This window comes from Globicephala melas, chromosome 7 (assembly GCF_963455315.2).
Source record: "Globicephala melas chromosome 7, mGloMel1.2, whole genome shotgun sequence".
Taxonomy (NCBI): Eukaryota; Metazoa; Chordata; class Mammalia; order Artiodactyla; family Delphinidae; genus Globicephala; species Globicephala melas.
The window spans coordinates 70,882,520-70,901,210 of NC_083320.1; the positions used below are offsets into that span (position 1 = coordinate 70,882,520).

At 46.3% G+C, this 18,691-nt stretch overlaps 1 pseudogene; it reads right to left on the reverse strand.

Annotated features, from left to right (window-relative positions):
• Positions 1-10,215: 10,215 nt before the first annotated feature.
• LOC115851104 (zinc finger protein 786 pseudogene) lies at positions 10,216-12,936 on the reverse strand (annotated as a pseudogene).
• Positions 12,937-18,691: the final 5,755 nt, after the last annotated feature.

Sequence of the window (18,691 nt, forward strand, 5' to 3'; positions counted from 1 at the left end):
AGGGGCAGGGGGTGGGGGGAGGGGAGGGAGTCACCGAATGTTTTGTCCTTCCTTTATACTAACGATAGTGCTTTAGAATGAGAATGACGCCTGAGATCTGGCAAACCGAAAAAAACCACAGATGTTGCTATTGCAACGAAATGGCAAAAGTTAAAAGTAAGGATTTATCTTCAAACATAAGCTGAGATATGAATAGAAGCGAAACAATTGGCTACTAGCTCTCTCTATCACGTAAATTTGAGAAACAAAAATTACTTGGCACTTTTAAAGGTAACTTCACCAAAGACCGAAGAGCCAGTAACCAGTAGCTCCAGCTTGTCTCAGCATCACATCTTCTGTGCTCTTTATTTTTGCCGGACCAGTTTGCGGTTAGGAGAATGTGCCTTTTTTGTACCTTTGGATTTAGGTTTTATAATTTTAATTGACGTATGGACACACACAAACAAACAAAAAAGCATGAAGGAAGATTTGGATCCAAGCAGTGCCACACTTTACATCATCACTACAAGTGTTAAGTGTAAAGAAAAACCAATTTTGAAACTATGAAATTCCTGATTCATAAATACACAGTTATTTCTACTTTAGTACATATAAGATAATTCACTGTTATTAAAGCTCTTTTATTAAGACAGTTGCATACGTTTGAAAAGCAATGGTAAATTAAGTTGTCTTCCAAAACTGTGTACTTGTCTGGTCAACTGTGTGTGATCAGTTATCTACCTCAGAGTCTATTTTCTTTTGTGCTGGGACAGGTTGCTGGCCCTCCCTGTTTCCACAGACCAAATCCTTCCTAGCTCAGGAGCTAGGCCTAAGCAGTTATTTCTTTCGAGTATTTTTTAGTTCTTAAAATTTATGCTTGTGTTTGATTATAGATGTCAGTGATATTTCATAGTTTCAAAAGTCCTTGCTGCTCTGAGAAGTGTAGATTCTAGTGAAAATTACATAGTCATAAGAGAAGTGTGTTTTTGTTTTTGTTTTTGTTTCCTTTTTTAAAGTTGTGGTATTATTGGTTCTATGCTCCCTGGAATATTACTGCTTTGTGAAAGTCCAGACTGAACGCAGCACCCTCTTTGTACCTAGTACATTATAAACCTGGGTCTCTCACTACTTGATATTTTTGCATTAGTTAAGACAGAAATTTGATAACTCAGAGGGGAGGGGAAATCTGCTGCTAGAAGTGTCTGAACTAAGTGCCATACTCGTCTGGGTAAGATTTGGGAAACATAACCTCTGTACATAAAAAAAGAAAAAAAACCAGTTAAACATCACATAGTAGACAGCCATTAAATTATAAAAAAAAATTAATTTATGAAGAAAGACCTTTTGTACAGATTGAAAAAAAAAGATTTTCATAGAGATATCTATATGATCAAGAGAGTTAATTTTTTATTTTTGTTTTACTAGTGCCACAAACTTGCCAGTGGTAACTTATTTGTCCGGTTCAAGATAACTCTGTAGTTTTCTTTCCTAGGACTTGTTGTTAAACGCCAAAAAGACATTTTTGAACTGTACATTTGATCAGATTGTTAGCTTTTTCTGTTTTATTTCTTTTGAGAACCTTTGAATAAAAAACATCTGAAATTTTATTTTCCCTGTCAATTTTTTTTAGATTAGATTCAATGTATATCAGAATTTCATTTCATTTCTGATCTCTTCTTTCAGCTCAGTGGATTGGTTTGAAACTGAGTTGAAAATTATTTTCAGATTCAATATGTACTCGAAATATATTTCCTTTAAAAGAACTGGAAAAAACCTTCCCACCCTGTTGTTTTTGGTTATTTCAGTTCATGTACAGGGACAAGCATTAGCTCACCATGTTTCCTCTCAGCAAAGTCCACCTTTGGTCTGTTCTTAAACACCAAAGAGCCAGGCCCCTCTCCTTCCTCCTTCCTTACTGCTACCTTTGGACTGTGGCACTGTCATTGCCCAGCAAGAAGGACAGAATAAAAAGTGTCCCCATCTCTGGTAAACAAGCTCACGGGTAAGGATTTCAAGGTGATCTTATCCCTGCCTTGATGCCTCGGGCCTCCTTTAGTGACCTTGTTTGGCTGTTCCCAGTAGGAGGCTCTGGTGCAGCATTCAGGGGGCAGAGACAACAGCTTTCTTTCCCACACTGACATGCTTTATGGGAGGCTCTTAGTACAAGAAATTGACTCTTACCCAAGGTAAATGAAATGTTTCAGTGTAGTTGTAAAGGTTTCTTTTTCTGCTGCCCAGTGGCTCTGTCCTGATGAAAGGAGTGGGCGAGAAGGACATCCACAGCCTCCATTTCTGTATGCCTCCGCCGCAGTGTGGACGATGGGATCTGTGAATTAGATACATGGGGTTTAGAGCATTTACCTTGCCAGAGCCGAGAAAGCCCCAGTACTCACTGGCTCTATGAGAAAAGGGAACCCGGTCCTCTAATGATAACCAGTGCTTCAGAGAGAAAGATGTCGGGGCAGGAGCAGAGTGTAGCCTGAGACACACGCAGGCTGCCAAGAATGTAAGCTATGGGGCCTCATGTTCTGTCCCAGCCTCACACTGTCCCCATGCTCCTTCATAGGACCACTGACCAGAGGCAGGTAAGAAATACTGCTGGGCACCTTAGGTTTTGTTAACCTTATTTTTGTTCTCTTATTTTAAGACGGCTTATGTCATTAGAGTCCTGGGACATCCGGGGGCTGTCGTTCACACAGAAACTGATAAACACTTTTTCAGAGCACCTTTTCTGTCTGTGCAACAGGGCTAAGCAAGCCAGAATGCTGATGGATAAAAAAGAGCTGTCACTCACACATAGAAAGAGGACCTGCGGCACCTTTGGGGATCAACCCCACCTTGCTAAAATGTTGTGGTTCCTCGGGTCATCATCAGGGGCCAGGACTCCCTCTTTGTCTGAGATGGCCTGGGTCCAAGGATCGGGGAGGAATTCTTGCCTGGAAAAGAGGGAGGAAGCTGGCAGCGACAACCGGGCGTGCGTATTTCTCTCTCTGTATGGGCTGGGATGAGGGAGAGCAGTGGGTGGACAGGAGCCCCGTTTTCTCCCCACCACCCATGCCCTTCAAGAGCAGTGGCGGGAGGTACATCCGCTGGAGCATGAATTCCGCCTCCTCTCAAATTTCACAGATGCTGGTTAAAAATTCACTAAGAGAAAGGTAGTGCCTCCCAGCCTGAGGAGGGGCTCAAAAATGTTCAGATCTGACAACGATCGTCTCATTCCACCAGAGTAGCCGGAGGAAAAGATGCAGCTGCCTTGGGAGAAAGGTCACAGACCTGTCACCACCACCTTCCTCCACCACCCCCAGCCCCCCCGCCCTTGCCTGAAAATCTTCAGAAGATGGCAAGTAGTTAGGAAAATTCAGCCCAGGGTTAAAGAAAAACTGGGCAGCTTCTTCCCCTGCAATAGCAATGTGATGAAATAAGCACCCCTCGGTAGTGGCGGGGAGCGGGGGAGGGGTGGCCGCAGGCAGCCCCGGCAGGTGGCGCTGGGGAGCAGGGCTGCGGGGCAACGCTCCCGGGGCCCAGCGCAGCGTCCTTGGTACGGCTGGGGAGGCGGTCCCGTGCGCCCATCCTTCCTGTGGCCAGGCGATGGAATTTCAGCCCTGTGGAATGGCTCCGGAGGAGTGTCTCCTGTCTTTGGACGTCCTGTCTTGACGCTCTGGGTCTTTTCAGGGCCCGGGAATGTTCTCACTTGAGCCACTAGAGGGAGGATTTTGTGGCTCTTCACCTGCAGCTGTGAGCCTGAAGGCAGGCGACCCGGGCCTCGCAGGAGGTGCTCCTGGTGGAAATCGAGGATCCCCAGGCACACACCTCTGGGGACAACAGGGTACTCGAACTGCGGGTTAGTAGTAAGAACGTTGCCCGATGCTGTAGCTCCCTCCTGAGAGCATTGTTGCTCAGACGGGTAGTAACTTATATGTGACTTTTAAGGCTCAAGGAAGGGCTTGGGGACAGGGAAGGAAGTCAAAAGCCTTGCCAGACTTCATGACTGCAGGCACAAGAAAGTGCTGGCAGGTCTCTGGGCTGCTCAGAATTGAAAACAGGTGGCTTTGGATTAAATACAAACTTTAATGCTATTATTCCTTTTGTGTGTGTGTGTGTGAGAGAGACTGAGATCTGATCTAGAATATTCCACTGCTCATTGACACAAAATATGGATCATAAACGAGACTACAGGTATCTCCTACCCTCTAGTATCCCAGAAACCACTTCCTCTCCTTGAATACCTCCAGTGACTGGGCACTTCTCACCTCTCTTGGCATCCTGTATCTTTTTTGGAACTGCTCTCAAACTTGCTTATGGAGTCAAATTTGCATCTTTGTCATTTCTACTTGTCAGCCTTAGTTCTGCCAACTGAGATGCCACAGAATAAGTCCGTCATTCCCATTCCTGAAAAGTCAAAAGCATAGTGACAGACGACACATCAGTGATTGCCAGGAGTTAAAGGGGACAGGAGGATGTGACCATAAAAGGGATAGCACAGGGGAGTTTGGGGAGAATGATGAAACTGTTCTATATCCTGATGGTGGTAGTTACACAAATCTATATTTGAGCTAAAATTCATAGAGCTGTATACCCAAAAATTCTATTTTAATGTACAGCCATTTATTCAAAAAACTTTTTTAAAAATGAGACAAGTCAGTCATTTCTCAAATGTGGAAAACTCCTGGCTCCACAAATCTTCTCTGGGTTGAACATTCCTTGTAGCTTTAACTGTTACTCATCAGCTCTGGCTCACCATCAGGTCACCCTCCAGATGCACCACAGGTGACTCAAGATAAAACCCAGAACCGCAGGAATAGCCTGGGCCTTCACCTGTCTCCCCGGCTCAGCCCCATCTGTCTGCTGGAGGTGAAATGGTCTCCTTATTGACGTCCCAGTTCTTAAAGCTTGTAGCCAATTAAAATCCCTATTCCTTTCTTTCTTTCTTTTTTCTTTTTTTTGTCACAATGATGAATTATAATAGACATGCAATGGAATATTACGTAGCCATTTTTAAATGAAGACATTTTCACAGCATGAAAAATACTCAAGATATAAGGTGAACAAAACTCTCAGGCACAGAACTGTAGATATAGTATGCTTATAATTATGAAGCAGTATTTAAGTATAAAAGATGGGACTTCCCTGGTGGCGCAGTGGTTGAGAATCTGCCTGCTAATGCAGGGGATACGGGTTCGAGCCCTGGTTTGGGAGGATCCCACATGCTGCAGAGCAGCTAGGCTCGTGAGCCACAACTACTGAGCCTGCGCGTCTGGAGCCTGTGCTCCACAACAACAAAGGCCGCGATAGTGAGAGGCCCGCGCACCGCGATGAAGAGTGGCCCCTGCTTGCCACAACTAGAGAAAGCCCTTGCACAGAAACGAAGACGCAACACAGCAAAAATAAATTAATTAATAAACTCCTACCCCCAACATCTTAAAAAAAAAAAAAAAAGATGAGGTACTTCAAAGTGCTTAGCTGTGTGTGAAAGGGTTATGGAACGTTTGTATTTTCTCAGTTATACTTTTCCAAATTTTTCTAGTTGTCTACAATGAAGACATTTTATAATCAGGAAAAAAAAGTTTTAAAAGAATGTTGTCAGATCATCCTAAAATTATGCGAGTTGCTATGTTCATTATATTCCAGTTCAGCCCATTCAATTAATTTTTTTTTCCATTTAAAAGATACTGCACCAGACATCAGAAGACACAAAGAGGACATGATGTGGTCCCAGTCCTCAAGGAACATTCTTGTGAGGAGACGGTGTATAAATGACAATAGTTCAAGGAGAAGTAACAAAAGTGTGATCTAAATAAAGAGCTTTGGGAGTGCTGTGAGGGGCCCAGACGGCATAAACACTCTCCTGAGGTTCTTGTCATTTTCACATTACCAACCAGTTAGTTCCTTTCTTACTGATCAGAATTTACTCCAAAGCAGCCATTTCCTCACTAGTTCCTCTGTCTCCTGACAGATGAAATTGTTGGGCAGACAAATGAAGTCTTTGGTAGCTCTGTCCTTGCCAGAGACTTGGAGCAGATGTCCAAAGAGTTGACTTCTTTCGTCACTCCTGCTCTGAAAATATTGGGATGTGTAACAAGAAAGTGTCATCTTGTTTTGTTTTGTTGTAAATAATCAGGGTGTAGGATACGTTTTCTTAATAATGTCATCTTCTTTAACCTACCTTGGTCAGATGATCTGCACACACCAGATTGTGGATTTGCAAACACCTGTGTAGTTTTCTGACTGCCTCTCCCGCAACCTCCACTATAGTCTTGAGAACTCATGTTTATTACTTTCTTCACAGAAGTCTAGCCAGCAATCTCATCATGTCCACTTTGTTACACATTGCTTTGACATGTGCAGGAATAATACGTATATTATTTCCCTCAGCTTTCACTCTCCTAGCGATTCGTCTGTCTCTGTTTGTTTTACAAACCTTTATTTTTACAAAGGTTTGAAGCAACTTACCAGAAACACAGTAAGATAAATGTAAAAATCAGGGCTTGAGAAGTTAACAGTGAAAAGAGATAAAGAGAGCACAGAATGTAGCTCTGCAAGCCAGAAGGCCTCCATCATCCCTATACTTGAACCTCAATGATTTTGAGTTTCCTGGCATCCAAGGTGAAAAGGGAGAAAGATACATACATCTATAGCTTTTATTTTCAAAGGGAGCAAAGACTACCAGATCCTCTGGGAAAAGATAGTATTTACTAGATTTCGATAGGAACTCCTGCAGGCAGCACTGGACAGTGTCTTCCGCCACCTTTCTCTGCCAATACAATCACACTTTCCCAAGGTGGTTTCAGGTAGGGCCTCTGAATGAAAGTCAAGGACAGCATCCCAAATCACCACTCCATGAAAGTTACTCTGGAATGCTGTAGACTCGTAACAGACGTTTTCAGTTACGCCTCTTCTCAAATGTTCTTGGGCGGTATACTTCATCCCTCTCACCAAGCCTACTGCTCTACTTCTGAAGGACAAAAGTCTGTTTTGCAACGGCACAAACATTCTAGGTGCTCCTTCCACTTCCACATTCAGATCCTCAAAGGAAAACGAGGTGCCAGGCCCAAGTCATCCTGCGGCTTACTGAGCACTCCCAGTGATGCCTAAGGCCCTGTCCTATTTCTTCCATTCCACTGGAAGCAGCAGCTCGGGGGCAAGTGTTTGGGCTGGCTCGTTTGGTCAGACACTTGCTCCTCAGTGGCAAGACCTGTGAGCTGGGAAGCAGAATCATGGCACTTCCCATTACCTAATACTGCAGCTTTCCAGAGACTCTCAAAATTAATAATGCTTCTCTATTTTTTCATCAAAGGACCCTTGAGAGGTGAGGAGAAAGCGTAGGGAACTCCAGGGATGTCGAAGCACAGCTCTGTGTGGCCCACCATGAACACAAAATTTCTCATGTTTTCTCAATGGAAAGCTTGTGTTTACTTTATAACATCTTTCGCTTTTCCCCCGAAGTGGTTGTGCCTTTGAATTTATTTCTTAATTTTTTAAAAAGTTTTGAAACACAAAAATTGCAAGTACGGTACAAAAAAAAAAAAAAAAACTTTTATCCTGATATATCTGAGAGCAAATTATCAACCCAAAGCTCCATGACCCTCTACAAACAAGGACATTCTCCCATATGACCACAATACAACCATCAAAATAAGGAAAGGCACGCTGAAACATCACTGATTATTCCAGTAACGCCTTTGGAGTAAAAAGATCCAGTTCAAAACTCATGCATTGCCTTTAGTCGTCGTGTTCCTTTGGTCTCCTTCAGTCTAAAATATCTCCTCGGTCTTTAGTTGACTTTTGTGATTTGGACACAATTGAAGATTCCAGGCCAGTTATTTTGCAGAGTGTCCTCAGACTGGTTTGTTTGATGCTTCTGTGTGATTCTGCACCTTTTGCAGGAATATCACCAAAGAAGAGCTGTGTTCTCCTCGCTGCGTCCCGTCGGGAGGTGCGTGATTTCAATTTGTCTCATTATCAATGATATTCCCTTTGATCACTTAATTAAGGTGGTGTCTGCCAGGCGTCTCCCCTGTAAAGTTACTCTTTCCCACTTTGCAGATATTAAGTAGTTTGTGGGGAGATGTTTTGGAACCATGAAAACGTGCTCAACTTCCTCAAACTCGAATTTATTCATTTACTTATTTCTATGAGTATGGACTCAGGGTGTCCTTTCTGTTCAATGGATGTGAATCCGTAATCGGTATTTGTTTTGATGCTCAAATTGTCCCTAACTTGGCCTGTGGGAACTCCTGCAAGCCACCTTTTGTGTTTTTAAAGGCGTATCCCCATTATTCTTCAAGAACCTCCCTGCTTGCTGGCCCCGCCAGATGTGCCAAGCTTGCCTTGTACTTTCCCTGTTCCAGTCCTAGATTCAGCCATTTCTCCAAAGAGTCCTGGTTCCTTTTAGCAGAGAACGGTGTTTAGAAGGTAAGGTTTGGGCACTAGATATACTCATTGCTACTGACATGTCACTGTTCTCCAGCCCCATCAGTAAATAGGGATAAGGAGTGTGTGTGTGGGTATAGGCGTGCAACACACACACTTACATCTGTATTTTCTCCATGATCTATACATATTGAAAAACATACATCCGCATCCATACCTCCAAGTCCTTTCCAACACGACAGCATTCATTTTCCCTTATTTGTAATTCTCTTTGCTGACACCAAGGAACCTGGCTCCCGACATCCTTGATCCTTGTACTCATTCGATCAAATCCCCTGTCTGTCACCAGCCTCCCATCTCTGACACCCCCTCAGCAGGACAGATGCCTCAGACTTACTCTCCTGCTTAGGCTCTCACACCTCAGTCTGCGTGGGAGTCTGGGATGGCGAGGAGGTTAATTCTCCTCCTACCCTGCCCAGAGGGAGATGAAACCTTTTGTCAGGGGACAGGGTTATTCTGCCATAAGAGGGTGAGTGCTCTCCAGAGGAAGGGGGCCTTTTGTGATGCCGTAAATATGCCCCAAGAAGTCTGCTTTCCTCCCACTGTCAGATGGAATGCGGTCAAAGTTTTGAAACAGAAAGTTGAAGAACAGGAATGGTGTGGAAGTGGAAAACCCAAAAAGGACATAAAAAGAGACATGGAAGGATGGCAGAAAGAGGAGAAAGAAAGGAAGAAGAAAAGAGCAACTTAGAAAGGGACCTAGGTAGGAAAACGAATATTAGACAGTTTGAGTGGAACAGATAAAGAAGATAAAAGGAACTCCGTTGATTGACATCACTCTCGCAAAGCTGTCCCCCAAGGGCCTGGTAAACACGCTGGTCTCTCACAAGCTCTCAGCCACCAAATTTGGTGTGTATTAAATTAAAGAAACAGAGATGTTTCTAAGGTGCCTGCACTGACTTGCCATCTCTGAGGCCCCAAATCCAACATTTTGCAGAAACTCCAATGCAGCAGCCCCCTGATTTCCCCAGATGTTTTTCCAGCGCCTCGCAAGCGAATCTAGTCCAGCATCACAAAACGCGGGGTTACTTTCTTACCAAGTTGAACCATCTCGTTACCCATGAGTTAATTCTGAAGTCTCTGCAATAAATGCCTTTGAGTTTTTGAGAATAGAAAGAGCTACAGCCTTTTGTGGTCATGGAGAAAGAGTGAATTTACCGATCTAAACCGTCTCATGTCTCTTTTCCTCCAACTGGGCCTCCCTGCAGCAGCGGCCAGACTGATGTCTCCACTTCCCTGCCTCCAGTCCCACCTCATCCTACCGCAATCTGGGCTCTGCTGCCAGCTCTCCACTGCACCATTCCCATCCCGGCTGGACAGGGACCTCCGATTCCCAAGTCAGAGAACTCTCAATTCTGATCTGAATGAACTCTTGGCTGCATTTGTCACTGTTGACAGGCCTCCTGTTCTTGAAATTTCATTCCCCAGCTTGAAGTTCTTCCACAGCCCAAGTCTAAAATGCCTGGCTCCCCAAGGACCTCATTTCCACTGGCTTTGGGACCTCACCTCCAGCCACACCCCATCTTGAACTTTAAAATCTCAGAAGCGGGGCTTCCCTGGTGTCGCAGTGGTTGAGAGTCCGCCTGCTGATGCAGGGGACACGAGTTCCTGCCCTGGTCCGGGAAGATCCCACATGCCGCGGAGCGGCTGGGCCCGTGAGCCGTGGCCTCTGAGCCTGCGCGTCCGGAGCCTGTGCTCCGCAACGGGAGAGGCCACAACAGTGAGAGGCCCGCGTACCACAAAAAAGAAAAAACCAAAACAAAAAAAATCTCAGAAGCGTTCTGTACTCTGCACCTTTTTTTTTTTTTCAACTTAGCACCTTTGGTTTTATTTTTTTCAACCCAGATTAATCAAATTTTGCTTGAATTATCAGCTTTTCCTTAAGGGTAACCATGCATAATCACTATGAAACCTGCTGTGAAACTTCAGCATTCACATAGACAAACCATGAGTCGGAGAACTCATTTTGTTGCTATTAGCTTCAAATAAGTCAAAACCAAATCCTATCATATCAGGCCTGCAACAAAAGTCGCTGGGTTAAACCCCCTGCTTATCATCATACTATGAAAAAAAGAAGAGTTGACATTTAACAGTCACCCCATCCTTTTAGCTTTGAGAACAGTACTGGAGGGATTTCCTGCTGTCTAAATTCAAGCTGGGATTTCAGAGTTAGCTTATTAGCACTTTGGGGAAAATCACCCGTTAATACGGTGGGAAGAACAAACCTATCTATTGTTTCTATCCACTGTTTTCTATCAATGGATAGAAAACACAGCTGGTGATGTTTTAAATGAGAATCTTTGTGGTTTCTCACATGCCTAACCTGTATCACATTCTTGCTCAAAAAAGGGCCCCTGTTCCTTCCATCTGTCTTACCAGATTTTGGGTTTGGCTGCGCTGGCTGTGGACTCCCTGGCAATACCGACTCTGCTGACCGCTTTGGGCGCCGAACTCGGCCTCAAATCCAGTCGGCCTCAATCATCGCAAACAGTTGGCTGAGCCTTTGCTTAACGTCAGGCTCACTGGGGGCACGACAGGACTTCGTGTGCACTCTGATGTGTTCGGCCAATTTCGACTTATAAATGAAGGCCTTGCCGCAGTCTGCACAAGCGAACGGCCTGCCGGGCCTGTGGATGCGCTGGTGCCGAAGCATGTGGCCCCTTTCCCGGAAGTTTTTATCGCACTCGGGGTAGCGGAAAGGCCTCTCACCGGTGTGCAGGCCCTGGTGGCTGAGCAGCTGCGCCTTCAAGCGGAAGCTCTTGTCGCACTGGGAACACTGAAAGGGCTTCTCGCCTGTGTGCGTCCTGATGTGCTCCACGAGCTTGGACTCCTTGGCGAAGCCTTTGCCACACTCGCAGGAGAAGGGCATCCGGCCGCCGTGCAGCAGCCGGTGCGCCTTCATGTCGGCCTTCACGCAGTAGCTCTTGCCGCAGTCGGGGCACGGGAACGGCCTCTCCCCCGTGTGCAGGCGCTGGTGGCTCCGCAGCTGCCCCTTGAGACGGAAGCAGCGGCCGCAGTCGGGGCAGCCGAAGGGCCGCTCGCCGCTGTGCACGCGGAAGTGCTCGGCCAGTTTGGACGGCCGTGTGAAGCCCTTGCCGCACTCCGCGCACTGGAAGGGCCGCTCGCGGCTGTGCGTGCGCTCCTGCGCCTTCAGGATGCCCTTCAAGTGGAAGCTCTTGCCGCACTCAGGGCAGCCGAAGGGCCGCTCTCCGCTGTGCACCCGCAGGTGCTCGCGCAGCTTGCACGGGTGGGCGAAGCCGCGGCCGCACTCGCCGCAGGAGAGCAGCCTCTCGCCGCCGTGCCTCCTCAGCCGGAAGCCAAGGCTGCTCGTCTGAGTGCAGCCGCCGGTGGAGCCGCAGCCGCCCGTGCTGGCGGGAGGCCCAGCCGCACTCGGCGCACCGGAAGGGCCGCTCTGCGCTGTGCACGTGGGTGTGGTCTGGAAGCCCGCACTGCGGGGAGGAGCGCCGGCCGCACGGGCCGCAGGAGGCCGGCCTCTCCGCGCCGGGGCCGGGCTCGAGAGCCTCCGGGCGTTCCTCGCCAGCCGGGCTCAGGCCCGGCTTCTCTCCCAAGCGCGGGAGCTCAGCCTGCTCGGAGGCGGCCCCGGCACCCTCTCTCCTGGAGCCGGGCCTCTCCCGTCGCAGCCGGGGCACTGGGAAGGCCTCTGCCCGGAGAGCAGGTGGTGGGCGTACACTCGCTGCCCAGCAACTGGCTCTCCTCGGGGTGGACTGCCAGGGGTCTAAGCAAACACGACTTCCGGCGGAAGCCCCGCCCACATTCTGGACAGCGGAAGTGCTTCTGGCCCCGAGGGATGCTCAGCGGCTGTTGTGCGTCGGTTTGTTTGCGGAACTGATTCCAGGCCCTGTGTGGTGGGTCCTTCTGGCTCCCCTGGTGCTGCTCTGAGAGGTTCTTCCAAAAGCCTTCCCCACAGACGGGGCAAGGGTGCTGGAGGCCTTCCCCAGAGGTTTCCTGGAAGCCGGGGGGACCAAGAGTCCTGGGACTTACGATTGTGTCTCTTTGGGTGGGTTCCCTGGAGCTGTGGACTACTGGAACTAGAGCCCGAGTATCATGTCTTTGTGGATTCAGGAGGGCGACGACTTGGTCAGGCCTGAAGGAAACATCTTCACTTTTTCCCTTCACTTTTAATAAGGGTTCAGAGGAACGCTGGCTCTGAAGAGGATCTACTTGGAAATGGCAGTGGGCTTCTCCTGGTTTCACAGCTTGCTGGCTTCCCACAAACAGTTGTCCCTCAATAACTGGATCCAAATGCAAATCAGCAGAGGTGCAAACTATGTTTCCTGATTTCTGTGATTCTCCCCAGATCCTGAAGCGTTCTCTCCCCTGTTCAAGCCAGGATATTAGTTCTGGTTTGGGAAGTCCATCATCTAGAGAAACAAGAATCTCATAATTGGTTCTCATTACTTGCTTGTAAAGCTCCTTCTGCCATGGCTCTAGATCCCGCCATTCTTGCTCGGAGAAATAAACGGTCACATCCTCAGAAGTCAGAGGTAACGGAGCCGGCTCGGCCATGGGCCCTCGCGGTCCCACCTGGCCCCGGACCGGGTTACAGCCAAGCCGGGAGTCCCGGCTGCCCGCGGCACCTTGCCTGCGGCAGCGGCGGCTGCGGCCTCCCACCTCGCCGCTCCTTGCCGACCTCTGTACTCTGCACCTTTGCCCCTTCTTGTGTCGCTCCTAGGATGGTCTCCTCCACCTGGATGACTCCTATTTATCCTTTAAGAGTCAACTCAGTACTTAAACTCCTTGAGAATAATTAGGCAATAAATAACTGCTTTCTTTTGAACTTTTTTTTCAGTTGTGAAATAAGCTTAGAGAAGTGCATAAACCATAGATGTACAGCTCAAAGTCTTGTAGCAAAATGAGTACCTGTACCTCCACCCGAGTTGAGAAATAGAACATGGCCCCCTCCCTAGATGCCACGACAGCTGTGCCTCTTGACAGTCATCAACCCCTCCTTCAGCTCAGTAGGTAACACTCCACAGACTTTATGTTATTCACCTCCTTGCTTTTCTTTATGATTGTATCACCTAAATATGCTTCCCTAAAACCTAGAGTTTAGTTTTGTCCATATTTGAACTTTCTATAAGTGGAATCGTGCTTTCAATATTTCGTTGTGTCTGGCAGCTTTTGCTCAATATTATATCTTGAAGATTTAATCGTGCATTTTTGCTTAGCTGTAATTTATTTTTATCATTGCATAGTATTTCATTGTATAAATATACCAAAGTGTGTCTGTTTTATTTTTGATAGACGTGGGAGTTCTTGACTATTCTGGACACGCTATGATGAAAATGCTCAGTGCATCTGTGCCTGTATTTCTGCAGGGTGTATGCCCAGGAGCGGAGTTGCTGGATCATGGGATATGCCTAGCTTCAGCTTTACAGGATAATGCCAAAATGTTTTCAAAGTGGTCATCACAGACCCTAAGGTTAAATGAAATACCTGTCTTTCGTGCAAAGAATACCCCTACTTGAGATTTAAAACAAAACAAAACAAAAACAAAAACAAAAACTAGTAGTAAGTGTCCAGTGGATGAGAGGTGAGTATTGACAAAGATAGCAGGGAGGATGAGGAGCCACAGCGGAGGGGTCTAGCCCTCACGGGAAGGGGAAGGGGCAGGGTCAAGGTGTAACCAGTGTACAGTCCCACGTAGACTTGTGCTGGCCTCCCAGGTAAACGCTGCAAAAGAGCTCCCCTCCTTTCTCTTGAAAAGAAGGAATGGGGCTTGACTAAGCAAGGATGCCATTCCTCGTCACGGTGCTCTGGTGCTGTGCATGTTGTTTCCGCGGTGTCCATGGACACCCAAAGCAGCTGTGGATCAGACCGGGTTGCTCCTGGGCCAGCCCCCCTCACCCTCCACCCTACTTCCCACTGGCTCCCACCCCTCAGCCTCAGGGATGCTTCTCCACTCCTGGCCCAGCAGTGGCTCTCATGGGTCTCTCCCAGTCTCAGCCCTTCCAGCCCAACAGCAGCCTCATGTTGCCACCACCTGATTGGGGTGTGGAATGTTCTCCTTCCACACCTTTCACTTCTCAATCACCGATAGCACTCAGCGATCACTGAGAGGGTAGGGCAGGTGGAGGTTGTTCCTCCGGGCATTATTCTGAAGCTGAGGCTGAGGGGGTATCCAGGTGTCCTCCTCTTCGCTGTATGGAGAAGTTGGGACCATGTCTTAGTCTTACTGGGTCCTTCCCTTTCCACAGACCACTCCAGTGCCCAGCAGAGTTCCTCACACACAGCTACCTAACCTAAGTTGGTCACTTACCCAACCAGCAGCTTTCTAACAACTGGGGACACAGGAGATACACTGTTCCTAGAACTCCGTACTGCACCTACCAGAAAATGATCAAAATGACCATACAAATCTACAATGACTATGCGAATGGCGCCCCCGGAGTTGCGTAGAGCACAGCTTTCTCGCCGTAAGCCGCATTCTGGCTGATGGATAAATAAAATCTGATGCTTATATGCAAATCTCATGTTTGTCAGTAATCCCAAAGTCTTAAAATGGGGTTACCAGAGTGCTAACAAGGAACGATTATCTAAATGACATTAATGGCTCCCTTTAGGTGGAAGATCCACCAAGTTGTTATTTAGGTTCAAGTCAGCCAGAAAATGCCAGCAAAGGGGGGTTGATTGATTTAATAAAAGAGGCAGTGATAAATTCTTCTGTAGCTTAGTGATTCTTCCCATGTGAACTAGAGGGAAACCAGAGACGACATCAAAATCTATCCTTCCATTTCTTCATGATGAGGGGCTGGAACGAAGGGCCGTTGGCTTGTCGACTCTGAACCTGAGTCCGTGATAAGGGCGGCTCCCCAGGGTCCTGCAGGGGGTGCTTCGCTGAGGACGGTGAATGGTGAGCTCATAAAAGGACCGCTCAGTCCAGCTGAAGCCTCCTTTCTCCAATTTGCCCACAGGGATGTCTTTTTCTAATTTTTGCAAGGACTAGTGCTGTGTAAGATTTTCAAACTGTTTCCACAAACTCAAGCCTCGTAACAGCATTTCTGTGAAACTAGCATCTCTTTTGCAATCCACAAGGCCAAACACCCTGGTTTATCTGGCTTCTTTCCTTCTTTCTATGTTAGATTATTTATAACACTATAGGTCAATGAAATCTCTGTTTTCTAAGTTCAGCGCTGCAAGCTGGGTGTTCTCTCTTTGCTCTTCCAGATTACTCTTTTTAACTCCTGTGTCTCAGGAGACTGACCTTCAGGATGGCATCAAGCTGGCTCCCTTGCCTCTGGCTTCCATCTGGAGTTGGCCAGTGTGAGGTACCTGCAACCAGTGGGCTGGAGGGATGATTAATCAAGGTTTATTGCCCAGGCTTCCTCCCTGTGGCCCGCAGATTGGCAGTGTCCCCATCACGGGTTGAATCGTGTCTCCCCTAAATCCATATGTGAAGGCCTGATCCCCAGGACCTCAGCATGTAACTGTATTTAGAAATAGGACCTTTAGAGAGGTAATTAAGTTAAAATGAGGTCATTAGGATGGGCCCTAATCAAACATGACTGATGTCTCTATAAGAAGAGATTTGGACACAGATACATGCACAAAGGGAAGACCATGTGAAGACACAGGGAGAAGACAGCCATCTATAAACCAAGAAGAGACACCTCAGAAGAAGCCAACACTGCCAACACCTTGATCTTGGACTTCTAGCCTCTAGAATTGTGAGAAAATAAATTTCCGTTGTTTAAGCTGCCCAATCATGGTACTTTGTTAGGGCCTTCTACCAAAATCACAGGTGCAGACCATGCTCCCTGTCCTAGAGCCACAGTTCTCCCCCGGCTTGTGTTACTGCTCCCTCCCCGGACTCCAGGCTTAGGGGAAGGAAGAAAGGGCTCCCTGCTGTTGCTGCTCTATCGTGGCTGGTTTCCCTTTGCTTTTATTATGATATGATATAATAATAATATAATATAATATAATATAATATAATATAATATAATATAATATAATATAATATAATATAATATAATATAATATACCGTCTTTATTAAACCCTCTTCAATTACCCCATTTGTGTGCATCAGCGGTTACTTGCCGGAGCTTAGACTCATCCACCTGTTTCTAGCAATTTGTCTGGGTTGTTCCTAAAATGTAATCCTACCCAGCAGACCCAGACCAGAACGGTTCATCAGGTGAGATGAACCCTCTGCCATCTTACCATGTGAAAAACATTTTCTGAAATTTCCAACGGTGACAAGAAGCTATTAGAATATGCAACTTAGTGGTGAGCTCTTCGTAAATAAAGATAAGAAATCGGTCTAGCCCAGGAAATGCTGACATCGTTGTAAGCAGGGACTGAGAAAGTGACTGTTCTGAAAAAGAAATTCATGCTATGGAGAGAACACTCTGGAAATGGATATTTAGAATTGTTTCCACCATTGTGTAAATCGTTTCTGAAAACAATGTTTTCTCTGTTAAAAATTCTGATAAATACACATTTTAAAAACTTGGAAGTAGGAGTTAAAGAAATTATTTAAAAACCTTTCAAATGTATAATTTCAGAGAGCTTTGAGCATATCTCTAGCTATCTGCTATCTGCAAAAATGGTGCTTCAATGAGGCTTCCTTTCTCTGACTTTCTCTGGGTTTGGCCAATTGGAAGCACTTTTTCATTAGATTATAAGAGCAACTGATTGACGCCAAAAAAAGATGGAAATTTATTAATAAACTTTCATCAGAATCTTTGCCTAGTTAGTGGATGTGGCCAAAAACATGTCAAGATGGAGTCATTACAGACAACAATGTGCTTCTTGCATATCTTTGTAGCATTGCTTTTAGACACAGTAGTCACTAATCAGGTACCAAAATAAACTGTGCTTAGAATCAGACTTTTGAATCAAATCACAAAGTGGTAATGCCCACTTTTCGAGTGAAGCATATACATATAAAATGAGCATACAATATGAATAGCTAATGAAAGCAAAAAGGGCTTTTTTTGCCATCCAGAAAACAATGCACTTAATATTGTCTCACCTTAAAAAGCATTCTCTTTGTTTTTAATTAATAATGTATTAGTTCAATAGTACATGTGTATCTATAAACAAATAACAGTATTGGGAGTCATCTTTTACTGATTCTGGTGAGTCATGCAAAACGTTGGAGACCACTGAACATTCAAGCATAAGGGGCTGCAAAATAAAACTCCACCGTATCTGGAATCTTAGAACCTCAGGTTCACAGTTCTATCTTGTTCAAACTGACTTCAAAGCCAGTGAAGGGGGAAAGCACAAAGGAATGCTGTGCCCGAGGGACAGCCAGCGCCACCCAGCCTCCCGCCCGAGGCAGGGGAGTCCGCTCCTGGGGTAGAACTGCCACCTCTCAGAGAGTTTGGAAATATTTGGAATGTAGTGGGAGGCCCAAGGGACCACCCAGTAGTAAAAACCCGGAGGAAAGCCTTCCAAAAACAACAGGGGGTAGAATGAGGGTAGCTCCTCCCCACTTCCACCTCCTGGCCAGGCCCGGGCGGGAGCAGTCCATCTTCCTGCATTCCTGACTGTCACAGAGGCTACGAGCCTTGGAAATAATGCTGTCACAGTTGTAATGTTTGGAGGTGACAGAAAACATCCTAGTCGCGTCAGAGAAAATAGCCGTTTCGACTAGACTGCGGGAAAATGCCCCTGGCACTCAACTCAGCATGCCTTGTCTCCAGTGCCGCCAGCAAAACAAGAGCCCAGCTCCAGGCAGAGCTCTGGACCATATGTACATTTATTGCCTGGCCTTTCAGGGAAAAGGCTATGAAGATACATTGATGGAGTGGAGATGTCATTATGTGATTTTGAAATCAATGCCACTTCCCAGCTGTTTTTTGTTACTGTTTTTACAGGATGCCTCAGTGATTAAAATTAAAATGTGGTTACAGAACAAGGGACCCAGAGAGCTGTTCATTTCTCTGCATTCCTACAAATGCATCCTGCTGTTTCCAGCTTTTCTCCTTAAAGGCAGGGTGAATTTAAATCGCCTTCTCGGCACTGAAGGATGCACCAAAGCAGTTTCATCTCCCTGTAGAAGCCTCTAGAGGAGATTATCTGAATGCTTGAAGAAGCCGTTCGTCTTTACAGTTATCCCAAAGAAGTCAGGTGATGTTAACAAGACATTCTTTCTGCTCCCGACATTCAGAGTTGTAGCTTTGTGTCTTAGATGCTGGTGATTTGTCGTAGTTTTGTTTTTTAAGTCCATTCAGTGGTGGTCTGAGTAGAGATTAATGGGATTTTGTCATCTAAGTGAGGTGAGCTCATTCCTGAGTTTTGCTAAACTCTACT